Genomic DNA, 21,604 nt, shown 5'->3' on the forward strand with positions numbered 1-21,604 from the left:
TCCGAGGATTGCTTCGAGGCACTGATCCCAGAGCTGGATGGCCATTTAAACTGTGTGATTGGAGGAGAAGGGCCTTCGTCACGGAGCTAAAATGTGATCAGTCGTCAATGAGCACCCAGTCATAGCTCCAGCATTCTTTTGGAATGACAAGAACATTCCAGAAGGCTAACCAACATTGTAGCACTCCAGAAATCAGTCATGTATGAAAGAGACATCAGAAAGAATCACTTCCTTAGTAAAAGGCACCCTGCTTGGAGTTCGACCACTGGCATGTTTTTTTACCCCAGTAGCTTTCATACTTTGTAGTTTTGCTCCTCATAAATTTTCACCCCAAAAAATTATAATTACAGAGTGTTGTGTCAAATTTGTTGTTGAACTAATCCATTGAGACTGGAACAACAAATTGTGGAACACAGGAATCTTCTGAATACATCCCAGATGCACTGTAGAATTATAACTCATTTTTGGTGTCAATCTATAACTACAATAAAAATTACATGCTCTCCGACTGCTTTATGGTCTTATTAACTGAAGGTGTTGTAATTAAAAAAAAAAAAAAACAACTGAAAATCCCATAATTGTGTCAAGTGTGAAATCCACATAATTCATAGAAATCACTCATTTGCATGAGTTTTTATACAGCCGAGATGAATAATCTACTCCTATGCACAAATTTGCCATCATGTACCGACGACCATGGGTTTAATGCGGCACATGTGATACTGCTGTAACTCCACTAGAGAGCAGTCATGACATACGCAACACAAAGCTAAGCCGTTAAACTCTAGACTCATTGAGTCAGTAAATACACAGGAATTTACCATTTTACAATACATTAATGATACACAAGCACGCACCAACGTACGCACCCACGCACGCACATAAATACAGTACAGTGCCTTGCAAAAGTATTCGGCCCCCTTGAATCTTGCAACCTTTCGCCACATTTCAGGCTTCAAACATAAAGATATGAAATTTAATTTTTTTGTCAAGAATCAACAACAAGTGGGACACAATCGTGAAGTGGAACAACATTTATTGGATAATTTAAACTGTTTTAACAAATAAAAAACTGAAAAGTGGGGCGTGCAATATTATTCGGCCCCTTTACTTTCAGTGCAGCAAACTCACTCCAGAAGTTCAGTGAGGATCTCTGAATGATCCAATGTTGTCCTAAATGACCGATTATGATAAATAGAATCCACCTGTGTGTAATCAAGTCTCAGTATAAATGCACCTGCTCTGTGATAGTCTCAGGGTTCTGTTTAAAGTGCAGAGAGCATTATGAAAACCAAGGAACACACCAGGCAGGTCCGAGATACTGTTGTGGAGAAGTTTAAAGCCGGATTTGGATACAAAAAGATTTCCCAAGCTTTAAACATCTCAAGGAGCACTGTGCAAGCCATCATATTGAAATGGAAGGAGCATCAGACCACTGCAAATCTACCATGACCCGGCCTTCCTTCCAAAATTTCTTCTCAAACAAGGAGAAAACTGATCAGAGATGCAGCCAAGAGGCCCATGATCACTCTGGATGAACTGCAGAGATCTACAGCTGAGGTGGGAGAGTCTGTCCATAGGACAACAATCAGTCGTACACTGCACAAATCTGGCCTTTATGGAAGAGTGGCAAGAAGAAAGCCATTCCTCAAAGATAACCATAAAAAGTCTCGTTTAAAGTTTGCCACAAGCCACCTGGGAGACACCAAACATGTGGAAGAAGGTGCTCTGGTCAGATGAAACCAAAATTGAACTTTTTGGCCACAATGCAAAACGATATGTTTGGCGTAAAAGCAACACAGCTCATCACCCTGGACACACCATCCCCACTGTCAAACATGGTGGTGGCAGCATCATGGTTTGGGCCTGCTTTTCTTCAGCAGGGACAGGGAAGATGGTTAAAATTGACGGGAAGATGGATGCAGCTAAATACAGGAACATTCTGGAAGAAAACCTGTTGGTATCTGCACAAGACCTGAGACTGGGACGGAGATTTATCTTCCAACAGGACAATGATCCGAAACATAAAGCCAAATCTACAATGGAATGGTTCAAAAATAAACGTATCCAGGTGTTAGAATGGCCAAGTCAAAGTCCAGACCTGAATCCAATCGAGAATCTGTGGAAAAAGCTGAAGACTGCTGTTCACAAACACTCTCCATCCAACCTCACTGAGCTCGAGCTGTTTTGCAAGGAAGAATGGGCAAGAATGTCAGTCTCTCGATGTGCAAAACTGATAGAAACATACCCCAAGCGACTTGCAGCTGTAATTGGAGCAAAAGGTGGCGCTACAAAGTATTAACACAAGGGGGCCGAATAATATTGTACGCCCCACTTTTCAGTTTTTTATTTGTTAAAAAAGTTTGTTATCCAATAAATTTTGTTCCACTTCACGATTGTGTCCCAGTTGTTGTTGATTCTTGACAAAAAATTAAAATGTTATATCTTTATGTTTGAAGCCTGAAATGTGGCGAAAGGTTGCAAGGTTCAAGGGGGCCGAATACTTTTGCAAGGCACTGTATTAGCCTATTAAATATATTGGTCCTAAACTACGATTCATTGTCAGAAATTGGGACATTTCTGGCGGAATCTGGCTATGAGCAGTTTGAGTATACGAATCAATCCATTAAAATCCATTAAAACAAGCTCACTCTTGTGTGCAGTGTACTCCTTTATGAAAAAGAAAAAAAAATTGAGTGAATACTTGAAAGTGAATAATAGCGAATAGGTTATTAGACTGTCGGTTAAGAAGAGAGCTTTGTCCTTTTTTACCCAATCTCGATACTTACGTGTTTCCAATTAAGTTGTTCACCTGGAGAATGTTCCAAACAAGTGTTATTGTGGGTTCCGCGCGGCATTTCCACTCATATGCAGGACTATCACATGTCTGATGGGATTCACACACGACTAAGTGCAATCAGATGTTGATCAGGCAACATAGATGTCAACATATCCACACTCACAAGGGATTCACACAAATACTGGGTTCTACACCTCAAATGGCTGATTTGTGTACACATCACCACTCTCAATCACTTATCTCTCAGCCACCCCCCCCCCCCCTTCCTTGGTTATCAGGCTTCCCACATGGTGTCAACCGGAAATGCAACAAGCTAACGATAGCATCAACACATTCGTAGTTAGCGTAGACATTCAGTGTATTTCTTGTTGTTGTTTGTGCTTTTTCTGTTTCTCTCTCCCTCTCTCTTTTCTTCTGTCCCCTGATATCCCCTTCCTGTTTGCTGTTTTCTCCTAATAAACTAGGCAGGTTGAATAAACACAATTCGGGTATGTCATACTCCCATGTGATACATTAAAACTATTCAGACCAATCAGACACTCAGATTCCCATCCTCCGTGTCAAGCAGCTGAACAGGACAGGTAAAGAAAGAAAAAAGAAAAAAGTGTTATTTGCAGCATTCCTCACCTTTCCCAGTCTTTTGTTGTCCCTGTCCCAGCTATTTTGGAACAAAACCTTTGCACAGGGATGCCGAGTATGTCGTGATGTCACTTTCTATCTATCTATCTGCTTCCTCTTGTAATACTATGTTGGCAGTCACATTTTCAAGGTATTACATTTGACCTTTCAGGTGGGGCCACTTTGGGTCGTAGTAATTTAATTAGGGGAAATTAATTAAGACATGACATTTTTCTCTTTTCAGCTCTGAAATACACTTTGCTGACAGATTTCAAACCACAACTGTCTAGAAGAATTACAAGTAAAAGGTGCTGCCAAACTTAAGAATTATGTCTGTCACGTAATGATTAATGATTAATGTGAAGATTGTGATTGGAATGCTCTTTTGTTAGTTGGTGGGTTGACATTTGTGTGCGCCTCAAATGAACACCCCAACCTTACAGGCTATCCATCAAGATGTTTTATTGCTGAGGTCTTTTTAGGTGTGTGTGCTTGTGTCCATGCTCCTTGGACAATTATGTGCTTGCCAGCTGCACGCTAAGTAATTGTGTGAGAAGCTTCTGAACATTAGCTGCCAAACATGTGTGACATCTTAAATTGGGCAGCATTCCTGGCTTTAAAACCATTCTGCCCAGCCAAACACCACATTGACAACAGCGTTCATGTGTGGTAGACAGTGATGACTAGTCATGCATCAACAGACGCTGTGAGTCATACATCTTAATTAAGAAGCTAAGCAGAGACGTGTTCCTAATAGTGACAGGAGACAAATCTGTCTCTCCAGACAAAAGAGAAATCATAATGATACATGCAAGCATGGCTGCATTCATGACGTGTGTGTTGTTTGCGGTTGTAAAAGTTTACTATAGTTTAATATAACTGCATCTTTTTGGTTATCTGAGCAGTAACCAATAATTTGTATGTGCACTTCGATTACTTCAGATTATTTTTATCGCATGTAAAACTAAGAGACTCTAACCATTTCTGTTGCTATTCTTATGTTAGTACCGTATTTTTCGGACTATTCGTCGGACCTGAGTATAAGTCGCACCAGCCAAAAAATGCGCAATGAAAGGAAAAAAAAACATATATAAGTCGCACCTGAGTATAAGTCACATTTTTGGGGGGAAATTTATTTGATAGAATCCAGCACCAAGAATAGACATGTTATCTTAAAAGGCAATTTAAAAATACAATAGAGAACAACAGGCTGAATAGGTATACAGTATGCTAACATTACATGACGCTAGAAGTTAGATTGGGCCTAAAAAATCCAGCCCGACTCGACCGGTTCGCAGGCTAAAGCCTGACGCGGCCCGAGCCCGATAAATTAACTTGATTTTCTTGCCCGAGGCCGAAAAAAAACAAAATGTTATGTTTTATTTGTAGGCACGAGCCCGAAAAAAAACAAAATTTTATGTTTTATTTATTTGTTTATTTTTGTTTATTTACAAACGTTTTCAATGGACAACAAATAGTGACTATCAATTTTTATCAGTTGTTGGCATATTCTACTGTCACCATGACATACATATACACACGTACATGAATAAAAAACAACTACAACAAGAAACAACAAATATCACCACATGAAGAAATGTTTATCAAACTGTACAACTGTATACTCTACACGTGTACATTTCCCCCAATACACACAAAAACACAAACACCTTGAAGTACTCATCACTCAAGGTTTGAGTCATTCAAGGTCACTCGTCATTTCAACATTTCCAGTCTGGCTTTCGAGCTCATCATAGAACCGAAACTGCATTAGTCAAAGTAACTAACGACTTGTTACTAGCCGCTGACGATGGATTAGTCTCGATCCTGGTTCTGCTGGACCTGAGTGCAGCCTTTGACACAATCGACCATAATATCTTATTGCAGAGACTAGAATGGGACATAGGCATTAGAGGAGCAGCCCTCTGCTGGTTTAAATCCTATTTATCTAATAGGTACCAGTTTGTCAACGTAAACCAGCAATCATCACCGTATTCCAGAGTCAGTTTTGGTGTTCCGCAAGGGTCGGTCCTCGGGCCCATCTTGTTTACACTGTATCCTTTAGGCAATATCATCAGAAAACATAGCATTAACTTTCATTGTTACGCTGACGACACACAACTGTATTTATCTATTAAACCTGAGCAGATCAGGCAAGTGGATAAACTAAGCACCTGCGTCCGAGATATAAATCCCTGGATGAGCACTAATTATCTTCTACTTAACCCTGAAAAGACAGAAGTCCTTATAATAGGCCCAAAAAGTGTAAGAGACTCTTTAACTGCCGAGATAGTCACTCTGGACAATGTAAGTGTAGCCTCCAGCACCACAGTTAAAAACCTAGGAGTTCTATTTGACCCAGACCTATCGTTTGAAGCTCATATTAAACAAACCTTCACCTGCGCAACATAGCCAAAATTAGAAATATTTCCTCTAAAAACGATGCAGAAAAATTCATTCACGCGTTCGTTACATCTAGATTGGATTACTGTAACTCCCTACTAGCAGCTTGTCCTAAAAGTTCTCTAAAAGGTCTTCAGGTAGTCCAGAACGCAGCAGCAAGACTTTTAACAGGAACTAATAGAAGAGAGCACATCATCCTTGTGCTCCAGGGCCTTCACTGGCTACCAGTCGAGTTTAGAATTTTAGACAGAAGTTTAGAAATTTAAAATCTTCCTTCTTACGTTAAAACCATTAATGGTTTGGGGCCATCTTATCTCACCGATGCTTTGGTTCCATACCGCCCCAACAGAACATTCTGTTCTCAGAATGCAGGTCTACTGGTAGTTCCCAGGGTTTCTAAAAGTACAGTAGGCGCTAGAGCCTTTAGCTACCAAGCTCCTGTCTTATGGAATCAGCTTCCAGCTAGTATTAAAGAAGCCGACACAGTCTGTACATTTAAGATTGGACTAAAAACGTTCCTATTCGACAAAGCTTATGGTCAGGCTAGTTGAAATCGGACTACAGTCACAGTTCAGTCTAAGCTGCACTAGAAGCTATAATGCTGGGGAAAGTACAGCCGCTGAGTCATATCTCTTTTTTCTCACTCTACCTACCATTTGTCTTACTATATTTCTCTTTTCTAATTTTAATATCTAGTTAACTAGTCTCTTCATCACTAGTCACCCGGTGTCCCCTTTCCCCCCTCCCCCCCGTCTCATTTGGCTAGATGGACCTCCTCTTGTTCCCTCAATCTATTGGATCTCTATAAACTCCATCTGCTAATTCCCATTAGCAGTCCTGGTGCATCTTGTTTATCCCTCCTGGGAGTGGATCTCTCCTGACTGTGGTTCTCACCAAGGTTTCTCATTTTTTTCCAAAGGGTTTTTTGAGTTTTTCCTTGCCGACATGGAGGGTCTAAGGATGAGGGATGCCCAGGGCTTGGACTACAACTTTATTTAATTCATCTACTGTTTCTGAATGTGTATCATATTGCCTCTGCAAAGCCCTTTGAGACAACCTTGTTGTGATTCAGGGCTATACAAATGAAATTGAATTGAATTGTATTGAATTGAATCTTATTTTCTTTTCTTTTTTAGTTTTGCGATGCGTGGTTGCGGTTTGTGTGATCACGTTTGTGACGATGCCGATGCAGATATGCATAATGATAACAAATTAAAGCCTGTCTTTTGTAACAAACTCTCCCAATTAAACAAGACTGTAAGATGGATATTCAATAAACATTTATATCCCCTATATTTGCGTGTCTGTTCTAACAAGCGGATAGTGGATTTGACATTTATTTTAATCTCCTCGAGTTGGCAGAAAAAAAAAGTTTTCCCAATGTTTGAATAGTCTCCATATTTTTATTATCATTATAAATGCATTTACGCAACAAAATAACTATGGAAAAGTTTGTTAAATATATTTGTCGTCTGAGTCCAAAGCGCCACATTCGTTTACATTCAGCGAAGCCGACACAGGTTTTTGTATAGCATTTTCAGCAATCAATTTGAATCCTTTCTATATCCCACTACTACCACAGTTGTTTGCATTTCAATTCCCGTCTTTAGTTTGTTTTTCACTCCTATAGCTGCTCCATATCGAAAAGGAAATACCAGAATGCTCACGGAGGGAAAAATTGAAAAGAGAGCGGGGCCACTGCGTTCACGTGCGCAGGCATCCACAGCACCTTCTCTGTTTTATCGAAATTATTTATTTCATTTAACATCCATACATCGTTTTAGTATAAATATATGAATATATATTTATTTTTTTTTAAAAAGTGAGCGAGAGAGAAGTCGGCCCGACGCAACTGTAAATAATCACACATAAGTCACTCCAGAGTATAAGACGCACACTCTGCCAAACTATGAAATAAAATGCAACTTGTAGTCCGAAAAATACGGTAGTCAGCTTCAATATGGTGGTTCTATGGTGTAACTAATAAAGACAATGGCATTTGTATTAAATTAATGAATACATTCGTGCTTGCAACCACACACACATACACACACTCACAGATGTTGGCATTTAATTTTAGACAAGGGTGGTTTTCAATGACATTATTCTTACTATGGGGACACAGATCTTTAAGAATAGAGAAAGGAAAAGGGAGTGTCGGTTGACTGATCGGTTCACCTTAATAAAGTTTTCTTCTCTGTCACCTTGGAATAGTGGGAACACTTTATTTGAATATGGGTTCATAAAACTGTCATAATGATGACATGAAACCTGTCATTAGCATGAATGAATGCTTATGACAGATGTCATTAAGTGTCATTCAGTAAATTACAGTGGTACCTCTACATACGAATTTAATTCGTTCCAGGACCTTGTTTGTAAGTCGAAATGGTCGTATGTCGAGCAGGATTTTCCCATAGGAATACATTATAATTCCATTAATTCGTTCCAAAGCCTAAAAACATACACTAAATTCTTAATAAATACTGCTGCCACTGTTAAAAATGGCAATTAAACATAGAAAAACAAATAAGTTATAAATAAATAATTCAGAATAATATAATAAGAAGAAAAATAATTAATAATTATTCCTGTAAATAATGTAACGAATCGGATTCTAATATGGCGGACACTTTTTACTGTCCCTGAACGCACCGCGAAGCTGACGTCTCAGTGAGATAGGTCAGTGCGGTAGAGATAATACTTTCGTTTTCTTGAGAGCAGTCAACTGCTTAAGACAATGGGCGTTTTGTGTTGGATAAGTTCTTAAATAAATGATAAAAACGTGACGAAGCTGCCGATTTCCTTGGCAATGTTACCACAATAATAATTGTCACCTTAACTTATAAATAGTGGCGAATGGTGGTCGGAAGAGGACCATGGAGCTGTATTGTTGAGCCAGTTCAGGGACGCGCACCCCAAGCTCATATTTTTCTATAACTTGCATCTTCATTTCAAAGGTAAGCATCACTTTTTTCCTTGTTTCTCCAACTGTATCAACTTTTTTTGAAAACTGTGTTGATTTCTCACACAAGAAAATCCACCTTGCGTTCGTTTGCAGTGCTGTCATGTCGTCGTATTTAGAGCAACTCGTCGGATGTAGAAACAAATGGCGGCTCAAATTTTACGTCGGATGTCGAAAAGATCGTGTGTCGAAGTGATCGTATGTAGAGGTACCACTGTATGTCACTTTTGATAAGATTTTGACAAGAACCGCTGTCATTGTAAATTAATGAAGGCGGTTCCTAATATTTTTGATCATTTTATGTCCACTGATTGAGGGATCCAAAATAATAGGAGCAGCCTCCATTTAGATACAATGAAGCCGTTACTGTTAAATTTGACATAATTTACTGAATGACCACCTATGACTCCAATTATAAGCACTAATTCATATGCAAGACCTGTGTCATGTCATAATTATAAGTCCTTGGAACCCACATTCAATCACAATCATCATGTCATTGTCAAAATGTATCAAATATTATGTATCAAAACTTAATAAATTAGATCGATGTTGGTTAGTCTTACTCCCCACAACACCAAAAATTTGACTTTCTCTAAAGAAGGGAAATGTATGAAATTTTATAAACCACTGAAGAACCAGTTCTCTGAAGTGTCCAAATGTGTACATTATGAACCCTCAACCGGAAAATACTGTATTTTCCGCACTGTAAGGCGCATAGAGGTTTAAGGTGAACCTTCAATTAATGGCCTTTTTTAAAGTTTTTTTTTTTATATATACATATATAGGGTGCATTGCGCATTATAAGAGGCAGTAGTAGTAGTAGTAGTAGTAGTAGTAGTAGTAGCAGTAGTGGTCAGTGTTGTTAGTAACGGCGTAGTATAACAGCGTTACAAATGGCGTTATTTTTGTCAGTAGTGCACAATCTAAATAAATACTTTTCCAATCTTTGCAACGCTATTGCCGTTACCGAGGATGTGAAGGTGTGCGTTACTACAATTTAGCTGAATGACGAGAAATGTCTGAAAGACACGGGAGAGCAGAGCGGGAGAGGGGAGGATGGATGGCGGTTGTGACCCTGTTGCAAAAGCGATGCTAGGTGGCTCTGGGCATTAGCATAGCACTCGCGGTCTCACCAGCATTAGCATTTAGCGTGGCGAGCGTCTCTTTAAACTCTCGGGCAACGTTTTTCTTTTTTTTTTTTTTACATATAGTTTGTGGCATTCAGGTGGGTACAATTAATTGAAAACAATTGACTGTTTTCCTGTTCAATATGCATTATCATCACCAAGTGGGCATTGTCCTTGTAGATGCTATAATATAATAATAATTTGGTTTTGTTTTTTTGTGACCAAAAATATTTACTTGCCCTTGACTTTTCTCGAATGACATATCCATAGATTGAAGAGGGAAGAGATTTAGAGCCTCACCTGCATATCGAAAAATGCAATGCCTTTAGTTAAAAATACAAAAAAATGTAAAAAGGGTGACCTTTTTTGTTTTTTTAATGAATAAGACAGTTCAATTACATCAGTTAATATAAACATATATGATGTGAAAGACGTTATAGAATGGCTCATGTAATAACCTGCTGAACATGAAAAGTAACGTCAGCTACTTTGCCGAGTAACTAATGACTCTTAAATTGAGGTAACTGAGTTACTAACTCGATTACTTTTTGGGAGAGGTAATTTGTAACTGTAACTAATTACTTCTTTAAAGTAAGATTAACAACATTGCTAGTGGTTGCGTTATGAATCAACTAGATGGAGCTGCGTTAAAAGGAATGTCATGCCATGATTAACCACTGTGTAAGGCGCATCGGATAATAAGGCGCACTGTTGGACTTTGAGAAAATTGAAGGCTTTTAGGTGCGCCTTATAGTCCAGAAAATAAAGTACATATACTGCTTGATATTATTGCACCCATCTGTCCCGCTGGAATTGCTGTCAGTGGCTAAACAGGCCAAGAGTAAAGGCTGAGTTATGCTTCTGCGGCAGACCTATATGCTGCCAAGGCAGACCCGATTTACGACACTTCGCCGTAGCCAGACGTGTATTTCCACAATTTTCTGACTTCACGTCACGTCAACGCGTGGAGACATGAAGCAAATGGACTGTGATTGGTCCGCTCAGACTGTTGTTTCCGGTTCAGCGCGAAATCCCCGCCATTTTCATACATTGGGTTGCTACACGCAAAAACGGACCAAGCCGACGAGAGCATCATCTGAGAGGTCCGCAAGTACGACAACCTCTACAATTTCTTGTGAAGACATTATAAAGATTGCCAAATGGCAAAAAATTCGTGGTGGGAGATGAAAAATATGGGGCTGGAGGTCAGCTATTGCATAAAAAAAATGGAGGAACCTCCGAGACAAGTTTGTGTGTGTTTGGAAGCGAATGGCCAAACGAAGCGGTGACACAGTCGGCCAAAAACTGGCTTTTTTTTTTTTTTTATCACTTTATGTCGTAGTTTTGGTTGGTGCACTCAGGGATTCAGATTGTTTTATAAACAACAGGTCTGGTCACGATACACAGAAAGAAGTTTTTAAATATCTTGGGTATTTATATCTATATCTCTCTAGATAGATAGAGAGAGAGAGAGAGAGAGAGAGAGAGAGAGAGAGAGAGAGAGAGAGAGAGAGAGAGAGAGAGAGAGAGAGAGAGAGAGAGAGAGAGAGAGAGAGAGAGATAGAGAGATAGATAGATAGATAGATAGATAGATAGATAGATAGATAGATAGATAGATAGATAGATAGATAGATAGATAGATAGATAGATAGATAGATAGATAGATAGATAGATAGATAGATAGATAGATAGATAGATAGATAGATAGATAGATAGATAGATAGATAGATAGATAGATAGATAGATAGATATTATGATTACTGCAACCATTATTATTTTCGGTGTAATCATTATTAGTATAGTTGTTGTTATATATATAAGTGACTGTTTTCTCATGGAATTAGAGTGGTGTGACCCAAAAAAAGCTGGGCCATTTCCCAGTCCTTTTCGAGCAACATATGTATGGATTTGTTAATAACTTTGTTATGATCATCATTACTGTTATTATCGTTGTTTTTTTGTTGGATTTTTTTTTCACTCATTGTATTTGTATTACGTTATAATGGCTCAAAAAAACAAATCAAATCATTTATTGTGTACATATGCTTGCTGTGAGTTTGTGACTTATTTACATTTTACACTTCAAGTATTTGAAGAATAAAGCACAGGTTTGGTGTGAAAAGAGTTTTGATGTTTAATTTTCATGATCAACATTTGTTGTTCAATGTTGATGAGCTGAAGATCCACATTCAAGCGTTCCACCGCCGTTGGCATTGTTGTGTAACCGAAAGAAAACTATAAGAATTCGACAAGAGTCCCCCAAAACCGTACAAACACGATGCCATACCCCTCCAGTTGCTTGGCGGTGAATTACAGAGCAACGCGTTCCTTTGTCACAGAACTATCAAATGCTACGCACCGCAACGCAGAAGCATAACTCAGGCTTAAATGGTAGTCTCTGTGACACAGGTCACACCTGTGGATTTTGTTGAGAACTTGCAGCATTTTTTTCTGCATGTCCGCTTGTCTTCTGCAGTATCGATAATTTTTTTTCTCTCCTGACACAAGTAGTTTTTTATTGTTTTCCACTCACAGGAGTCAATGAGTGATCATACAGGTAACCATCTTCATTTTCCTCGTGCAGACATCTATGTCACACTAACGAGGGTGGTATTGTTCCTTTTGCTCTTTTCTGTAGAATATATAATTCAGAATTTAGTCATCCAGCAATGAACATGGTGTAATAATCGGCACATGCATTGTCGGTACTAAATATGCATGTTACCTTATCAGGGTTCTTTGGTTACTGGGTTAAGGAGCTAATCATCTCATATCCAGACGTGTTCAAGAGTATGAAACTATTCTACGCTCCTAAATCTGCTAGCAGAACCACACATACACCAATGTGGGAAACCAGATGTCTGTTTTAACACCATGAATCTTCCACTAAAGGTGAACTTAAAAAACATTCTGAGGTGATATATTGAAAATAGAATGTTACTGTATTGTACACACTGTATACCAAAATGTAAAAGCATCACTTCTTCATTCTCTGGGTAAAACAAAACTTTTCAATGTGCCAACTCTTAAAGTCTTCCTCCAAGGTTAATGGCATCCCTCCAGACTTTAATATTCCCCTCATTGCCCCATAATACTCACTGTTTAGGCCTGGGGTACAAATATATTCTATTCAAATTGCTCCGAAGGGTCCACTAAACCACAATGCAATGTTTGTGCATGAGTGTGTGCATGCGTGTGCATTGGTGCTGGCGCAAGTGTGCCTTTATAGTGCCTTTATTGTTTTTAACACCCAATGGTATTTAGTATTCTCTCCGCCATGCTTTCTTGCATCCCTGCTTCTCACATCCTCTGTTCTTTTCACCTCTATTCTCCTCTTTCAGATGAGAATGCAAATGCTTAATGGTAAGAGAAGACAAGCAAGGGATTTTAACTCATCAGCTGCCAGTGACAAATATAGATGTCGAATCTATTTTGACTAGGAGGGTGAGCAGTGATCATTCAATATGGATTTCTATGGATGTCATGTCTTGCAAGACTTGACAAAGTTGAAACAGTATTCTAAATGTTATGGCCTATCTTAGATTGGGATCCTCACGTAAATTGCAATAGATCCTGTTTTCTAACATGCACAGCTCTTGGGGGTGTGGACAGTTGCATAATTTATTTCAGCGATTCCCAATCAATGTGCCATGGCACATTAGTGTGACATAAAAGATCATTTTAAATTATCCAGTGTCATTTATTTTAATGGAAAGTTATGTACAACAACAACAACATAATTTGTTAATTTTTATTTGCCAATGACAAATAGTTACAAATAAATCCTCTTCTCACTCCTCCTATCACACCAGACCCCATAAAAGAAAACAGGAACACTTGAGTCAGCTGATGACAAGAATTTTAAAACATCAAAAATCAAGATTGAAGAATTCCATCCATCTTCTGTACCGCTTATCCTCTTGAGAGTTATGGGGTTAGCGTAGCCTATCCCAGCTAACTAGGGGCAGGAGGAGAGGTACACCCTGAATTGGTGGCCTGCCAATAGCAGAGTACACATAGAAAAACAACCTTTCACACTCATAAGGGCACGTATGGTGAATATAGAGTGTTCCCAAGTAGAGGGCTGAGGTTACAGGGATAAAAGACCAAGAAGGTGGAGGATATTTTAGGAGTATTTAGGCTTAACCATAGATTTTATAATTAATTGACGGGTCACTTCCTCCAGACATTGCGCCACGCCTTTTCGAAGGAGGTCGTCAGCCCACACCGGCCCAGGCAGCGAGAGCAGTTATCCTCAAACACACGCTGTGTTCTAACCCCGGATTTAGGTTGAAACAGGACGTTGTCCTGCGTACAAGCAGGCGCGAGAGTCTCAAGAGTGATTTGGTCGAGGATTCATGGTAATTATTATATTTTTCGCACCAAGCATGCATTTTGAAATGTTGTAAATACAATAAATGGGAAAAGTTAGCCGCTACGGCCGCAACATTGGCTTGCACACTAGCATTACGCTTCGAAATATTTATGTAAAATGAATGATAACTGCCCGTTTTTTTGCTGTTATCCAAGACTCTAGACTGTTTTACATTAATATCTATCAAAAATTCTGGGATTTACGTATTTATTCACAAGAATTTTCAGCTTAAAAAGCTCTTTCTTTTGCTAGTCGGCTGCCACATTGGATTGCATACTAGCGTTATACTTCGAAATATTTAGGCAAAATGAATGAAAGCTTCCCGTTTTTTGCTGTTATCCAAGAATCTCAACTGTTTTACGGTCACATCTATCAAAAATTCAGGGATTTACGCATTTATTTACGAGAATTTTCAACTGAAAAAGCTCTTTTGCTAGGCGGCCGCCACATTGGATTGCACACTAGCATTATACTTAGTAAATTTATGTTAAATAAATGGTAACTGTCCTTTTTTTTTTTTTTTTTTTTTTTTTGCTTTTAACCAAGAATGTAATCTGTTTTACTTTCATATCTATAAAAATTCGGGGATTTACGTATTTATTCACAAGAATGTTCAACTTAAAAAGCTCTGTTTTGCTACGGCCGCCATGTTGGATTTAGACATTTCTGCATCCATATTAAAAAGGATACTACTGCTCTTTGCACTTCAAACAGAGTAAGGAGGTGTTGAGGACCAGGCAGGCGATTTTAATGAGCAGTCGGAGGCCAACATCAAGTTCTTCCAGGAGATTGTGGTTAGGTACCTCGCAAATCTCATCACTTTAGTTGACTAAATTGAATTGAATCAACAGCAAGCTTGTTCATTTGGGCAAGCAAGGAGAAGAAAAAGAAGCGAGGGACAAACACCGGCAGGCTGCCGATGCCCGCCGCCTTAGCTCTGCACATCACATGCAATGCGTGTGCAGGAAGACTGGAACGGGTGGAGAAAAGTGTCAGCTGTTATGTGTGATAGAAAAGTTAAAATGAAAAATAGGTCTGTAAAACTGTGGAGAGACCAGCGACGTTGTTTCGTCTGGAGCAGCACCACTGAGGAAAAGATAGGTGGCAGAGCTGAAAGTTGAAGAGATGAAGATGCTGACGTTCTCTTTGGTAGTGACCAGGATGGATTGGATCAGGAATGAGCATATCAGAGGAACAGCACATGTTAGAGGATTTGGAGAGAAAGTCAGACAGGCCAGACTGAGATGGTTTGAACATGTCCAGAGCATAAATAGTGAGTACATTGGCAAAACAGATGCTGGATTTGCTTATGCAAGGCAGGAGGACTAGAGGACAACCAAAGGTTTATGGATGTAGTTAAAGAGGACATGAAGGAAGTTGGTGTGAGAGCAGAGAATACACAGTTAACATTCAAAGATAAAAGAAACACATAAAAAATAAAATAATTAAAAGATGAGGTCATAAACAGTCATTGCACATTAAAAGCTGAAGAAAAATAAAATGTTTTAAGGCTTGATTTGAAATCCGCAAGTGAAGGGGCCTGTCTAATAGTAAGTGGTAATTGGTTCCACAGCTAGGGCGCCATCACCGCAAATGCACGGTCACCCCTAAGCCTTCAGCCTTCAGCCTTGATCTTGGGAATTCTAGAAGCAGGTGGTCAGCTGATCTGAGGGTTCTTGTTGGACTGTTAGGCTGAAGCAGTCCTGACAGATATGGTGGCGCAAGATTATTCAAACATTTAAAAACAAATAATATCTTGTATCCAGTAATGTACTGGGAGCCAGTGAAGAGATGCTAAAATTGGGGTGATATGTTCGTGCCTGCGGGTTCTAGTTAGGAGTTGAGCAGCAGAGTTTTGTAGAAGTTGCCTGACCGACACCTGCAAAAAACAATTACCATAATCCAGCCGAGTTATGACAAAAGCATGAATCAATTTCTCCAAATCAGAGCGTGAAACAATAGTTTTCACCTTAGCAATCTGGCGAAGCTGATAAAAACAGTCCCGTACAACAAGAGAAATCTGCTTCTCAAATTTAAAATCAGAATCAAATTTGACCCCCAGATTTTTTACATAGTTCTAAAGAAACGAGACAATGAACCGAGGTCAACATTCAGGGAGGCCTGGCTACTTGGTCCGAACACCATGACTTCAGTCTTGCTTTTATTCAAACTTAAAAAATTGAGTGAAAGCCATGACTTTATATCGTTGAAGTGTTCAATGAGTTGACAGAAAGTGCAATTTTGCGCAAATGGAAAATAACGGAGTCAATTGATTCACTGTGGCGACCCCGGAAGTGAAAAGCTGAAAGGAAAGGAAGAATCAGTCCACCGTACTTGTTGTTAGGATGTGAGAAAAGCCGGAGTACCCAGAGAAAAACGTCGCAGGCACAGGATTAACATACAAACTCCAGTTAAAATACAGTGGGGCAAATAAGTATTTAGTCAACCACTAATTGTGCAAGTTCTCCCACTTGAAAATATTAGAGAGGCCTGTAATTGTCAACAAGGGTAAACCTCCACCATGAGAGACAGAATGTGGAAAAAAAAAAAAAAAAAATCATATTGTTTGATTTTTAAAGATTTCCAAATTAGAGTGGAAAATAAGTATTTGGTCACCTACAAACAAGCAAGATTTCTGGCTGTCAAAGAGGTCTAACTTCTTCTAACGAGGTCTAACGAGGCTCCACTCGTTACCTGTATTAATGGGACCTGTTTTAACTCATTATAGGTATAAAAGACACCTGCCCACAACCTCAGTCAGTCACACTCCAAACTTGCAAATCATGGTCGAAAATAAGTATTTGGTCAATACCAAAAGTTCATCTCAATAGTTTGTTATGTACCCTTTGTTGGCAATAACGGAGGCCAAACATTTTCTGTAACTCTTCACAAGCTTTTCACACACTGTTGCTGGTATTTTGGCCCATTCCTCCATGCAGATCTCCTCTAACGCAATGATGTTTTGGGGCTGTCGTTGGGCAACACGGACTTTCAACTCCCTCCAGAGATTTTCTATGGAGTTGAGATCTGGAGACTGGCTAGGCCACTCCAGGACCTTGAAACGCTTCTTACGAAGCCACTCCTTTGTTGCCCTGGCTGTGTGTTTGGGATCATTGCTGAAAGACCCAGCCACGTCTCATCTTCAATGCCCTTGCTGATGGGAGGAGATTTTCACTCAAAATCTCTCGATGCATGGCCCCATTCATTCTTTCCTTTACACAGATCAGTCGTCCTGGTCCCTTTGCAGAAAAACAGCCCCAAAGCATGATGTTTCTACCCCCATGCTTCACAGTGGGTATGGTGTTGTTCGGATGCAATTCAGTATTCTTTCTCCTCCAAACACAAGAACCTGTGTTTCTAGCAAAAAGTTCAAACACATTCTCCCACTCCTCTTCTGGATCATCCAAATGCTCTCTAGCGAACCGCAGACGGGCCTGGACGTGTACTGGCTTCAGCAGAGGGACACGTCTGGCAGTGCAGGATTTGAGTCCCTGGCGGCACATTGTATTACTGATAGTAGCCTTTGTTACTGTGGTCTCAGCTCTCTGTAGGTCATTCACAAGGTGGTTCTGGGATTTTTGCTCACCGTTCTTGTTATCATTTTGACGCCACGGGGTGAGATCTTGCATGGAGGCGCAGCTCGAGGGAGATTATCAGTGGTCTTGTATATCTTCCATTTTCTAACAATTACTCCTACAGTTGATTTCTTTACACCAAGCGTTTTACCTGTTGCAGATTCAGTCTTCCCAGCCTGGTGCAGGTCTAGAATTTTGTCTCTGGTGTCCTCTGACAGCTCTTTGGTCTTGGCCCTAATGGAGTTTGGAGTGTGACTAACTGAGATTGTGGACAGGTGTCTTTTATACCGATAATGACTTAAAACAGGTGCCATTAATACAGGTAACGAGTGGAGCCTCGTTAGACCTCGTTAGACCTTGTTAGAAGTTAGACCATTTCTGACAGCCAGAAATCTTGCTTGTTTGTAGGTGACCAAATACTTATTTCCCACCCTAATTTGGAAATAAATTCTTTAAAAATCAAACAATGTGATTTTCTTTTTTTTTCCCCACATTCTGTCTCTCATGGTTGAGGTTTTCCCATGTTGACACTTACAGGCCTCTCTAATCTTTTCAAGTAGGAGAACTTGCACATTTGGTGGTTGACTAAATACTTATTTGTCCCACTGTACTTCCTGTTTTCATTCTTCATCTTAAGTCAATTTACATGGGAAAACAAGCATCTAGTGGTAGACAATGGACGCAAAATAAACAAGAAGAATAAAGTACTCTGTGTCTCTGTGTGTCTGTGCGTATGTCGATGTTGTAGAAGTCTGTACAAACCCTGCTTGCTGTTACCAGCCAAGTCAGATAGTGGCGTTGGACGGACTGTTATAAGGCAAGGGTCAGGAGAAATGTGTGAATGTGACTTTGATTTGATCTGAATTGTATTGATCGAGATATAGTTCCTCTGGAATATAGACAGTGGGTGGCTGTACTGTATCGACATTCACTGCGGTTCTCATTTCAAGCTTATTTCAGCATGTTTCTTTGTTTGTGTGTGTATGTGCAAATGTGTATGGAAGTGCCAGAGGTGACTCAAGTGTGAAATTGTGTGATGGTTTGTCCATTGCGCTTCATTTAGCCACACATCACCCATCTCTCATTCCTGACAAGTTTCTTAACTGCTCCAAAACACGCCTCAGGGTGGGGTGGCAATGAAACCCTGTCAGTATACAATGAGGAGTGTGTGTTTGAGAGCATGTTTGTGAGGGCTAAAAGTGAGAGTATTAAAGCCAGCAGCTGCCATGGAAACCAGTGCAGAGGCTCCCTTATTCTGCGTCTAGGGACCCATCAGGATTTCAACCATGGCACAAACATGTGTATACACAAGCAGCACCACAGTTATGGTCTAAAAGCATGGCAAGTGACTCTTTATAGCGGGAGGTCTCCAGCACAAACACAAATTGATGAAAACTAAAAATTTAGGTCAATGAAGTAAACTGTAGCGTTATAAAAAGTAGGGAAGCTTCTCATTGAATTTGTATCTTAACGTGAAATAGACACACTAAAATAGTCCTGTAAATAGGTACTGTTATTATAATTGGTATATCTTTGTTTTAGCGGGTGAAGTCTGGACTTTGCAAAATTGCATGAAGAGACAAAGACAATGTGGGTGAATACATTCCTATTTTTATCAATAAGACAATGAAAAAAAAGCAAAGAAAGAAACAGACTGACAGTATCGCCCATCCGGCCAGGGAGGCGTGGTGATGAAGTCAGGTGGCCACCAGATGGACTATCCAATGGAGATTGAACAGATTTTTTTGACTAATCTACCAGTTCACTGTCTGACTAAACAATGCATTTCAGAGCTTGACGTTGATTAATTGCTAATCATTTTTTTAGAACCCTGTAAAGCAAATTTAACGGTGTGAAGATATGTAATGGTGATGGAACCTATTACTAATAACACCAAATTGATGCTCTATCAATTGAGCAAACTGGGTTTACATCTTCATCCTCATCCTCCAGGACCTCACTGCTGCCTTCGATATAATCAACCACACCATCCTGCTCTCCCGATTAGAATCTTTACACATCACAGGTACTTCACTTTCCTGGTTTCGCTCCTACCTCACTGACTGACAACAATTCATCGCCATCAATCATTGCACATCCCCTCCTGTTCCCCTACCACAAGGTGTCCCCCAAGGTTCAGTTCTAGGTCCCCTCCTCTTCATTCTCTACATCCTCCCCCTTGGTCAGATCATCTGCAAACATGGACTCCAATTTCACTGTTACGCTGACGACATCCAAATTTACATAACCGCGAAACAAATCTCGCACAGCACCCAATTCACACTTCAAAACTGCCTCAGTGAAATGAAATCCTGGATGCAAGAAAACTATCTTCAACTCATCAGTAACAAATCAGACATAATCATCTTCGACCCTGCAGCCCACATCATAGACTGTCAATTTTCCCTCACCATCAACAACTGCACCCTGCCTCTCTCAACACATTCCCGCAACCTTGGTATCATTTTCGACAATAAACTAAGATTCGACAACCACGTCAACCATATCACCAGAACTGCCTTCTTCCACCTCAAGAACATAGCCCGTCTTCGCCCCTCCCTCACCTTCTCTGCTGCTGAAACCCTCATCCATGCCTTCATAACCTCCAGACTTGACTACTGCAACAGCATTCTTTTTGGTTCTCCATCCAAACTCATCAATAAACTACAATATATCCAAAACTCCGCTGCACGCCTTCTCACCCGGACCCCCTATCGGAACCACATTACCCCCCTCCTCCACAAACTGCACTGGCTTCCTATTTTATACAGAATTCAGTTCGAAATCATCCTTCTCACTTACAAAGCACTCAATAACTTGGCCCCTCCCTACCTCACAGACCATCTCTGTCCCCACACCCCCTCCAGTCACCTCCGCTCTTCTAATGGAAACGTCCTCGCACCGCCCAAACAAAGAACACACCGAACTTGGGGGGGACAGAACCTTCTCCGTTGCTGCCCCCTCCCTTTGGAACTCACTCCCTAAATCCATCCGTACCTGTTCAGACCTTCCCACATTCAAAAAACTGTTAAAACTCACCCTAACCTTTTTAAACTAGCTTTTAACTTATAATTATTTTCTTTATTTTGTTCTGTTCACGTTGTTTGCTGTTTTCGTTCCTACTGTAAAGCGTCTTTGAGCATTGGTAAAAGCCTGCTACAAATAAAATGTATTATCACTATTATTATTATTATTATTATTATTATCTTCTGTGATAATCTGCTTTATAACTAAAAAACTTCAACAATTAACATTATCACATTAGTGGATTGTTCATTCAGGCTTTGAAGCAGTTATCGTTTTTAACGTCATATGTCTTGTGATTTCAAGCCAACTTTGAAGCAATAGTTCCATGAAATTAAAGCTCAGAATGTGAAACATCTATTTCTGCTTGAGTGTCGATCCGCCATCAGTAGCGCAAGGCCTTCCTGCCTTCTGTTTGCCTGTCACGGTGCTTGTCTGTTGTCATGTTGCAACAACATGTGCTTCCAACGGATTGTGGACCTTGACACGTCAGGGGCCCAATCAGGTCTACTGTGACTCTTGGTGTGCAGGAGTCATTGCACTGCATCACTATTTGCCTGATTTTCTGTAGAATTCTCTGGAAGTCATTACCAACCGTTCTTCTCCTAACCATGTCTTGACTTGTCCTCACAGTTCTGTATATATTTTTACTTCATTAGAATATTTCCATTATAACTTTCCTTGCGGTAAAATCTTTTTTCCCTCAGGTTTCTC

The sequence above is a fragment of the Corythoichthys intestinalis genome, chromosome 9 (genome assembly GCF_030265065.1).
Source record: "Corythoichthys intestinalis isolate RoL2023-P3 chromosome 9, ASM3026506v1, whole genome shotgun sequence".
In the NCBI taxonomy this organism is placed as follows: domain Eukaryota; kingdom Metazoa; phylum Chordata; class Actinopteri; order Syngnathiformes; family Syngnathidae; genus Corythoichthys; species Corythoichthys intestinalis.